Below are 879 nucleotides of genomic sequence, written 5' to 3'. Positions count from 1 at the left end.
ATCTCTATTTTACAGACAGGGAATGAAGGTGATGGAACTCTCTAAGGTCACACCTACAAACATGGGGTGGATCTGGGAACGGGACTGGGTTCTACTCTAGTGCCCTCCCCACAGGGCAGCTTCACTTCCCCCCTTCATTCTCCTCTCCCTTCCCTGAACGGTAAATGAGCAGAGGCTTCCTCCCTTCTCTGTCTTCCAGGCTTTGGGATCTGTCCATGCCTCCTACATCAATGCAGCCTGCAGCTGCCCCAGCTTGGGGAGCAATGACCTCATCCTGTCAAACTGAGAGGAGCTGGCTCTCAGTGATGCTTAGCCGGAAAACCACACCCCCCTCACAGAGGTAGGAACTACTCACTCATCTGGGTGATTGCAGCTCTTGGGACAAAGATCCAGTTCCTGGTACGCAGCCTGGCTGAGAGCAGCCCTTATCCCTGGATCCCAGCCTGGGACTCAGACGTTGTTCTCATTGTACTGTGTTGATTTTATTCCTAGGAAAAGCATCGCCAAAGGAGGCGTAAGGATCCTGGACTCTATTGCTTGCAAGAAGCTTCAGCCACCTTTGCAGGTAGAGGTCACTGTCTTTCATACAATTACACCAGTGCCCTTTCTGGTCTCCAGCTCTGCTCCCCCCAGCAGGACAGAGACAAGCCTTAACTCCCAGAGTCCTGATTTCCTGCCTTTCCAGGGGCTGAGGGCTTGTATTGTCCCCACCCTGTCATCAGATACTTTTCCTATGGGAATCTCATGAGAGCAGAGAAGGAATCTCCTCTTCCCTTAGAACCAGTCTATTCAGTAAATCCACCCACAGTGACCTCATTTTAGCTGCTTTGTTTAGCTGAGATTAGCAGTATCTTCTGAAAACCCTTAGTGTGTGGGGTG

This window comes from Caretta caretta, chromosome 2, assembly GCF_965140235.1.
Source record: "Caretta caretta isolate rCarCar2 chromosome 2, rCarCar1.hap1, whole genome shotgun sequence".
Lineage (NCBI taxonomy): Eukaryota > Metazoa > Chordata > Testudines > Cheloniidae > Caretta > Caretta caretta.
The sequence above is the reverse complement of the archived record's forward strand: the minus strand, read 5'-3'. Positions refer to the sequence as shown.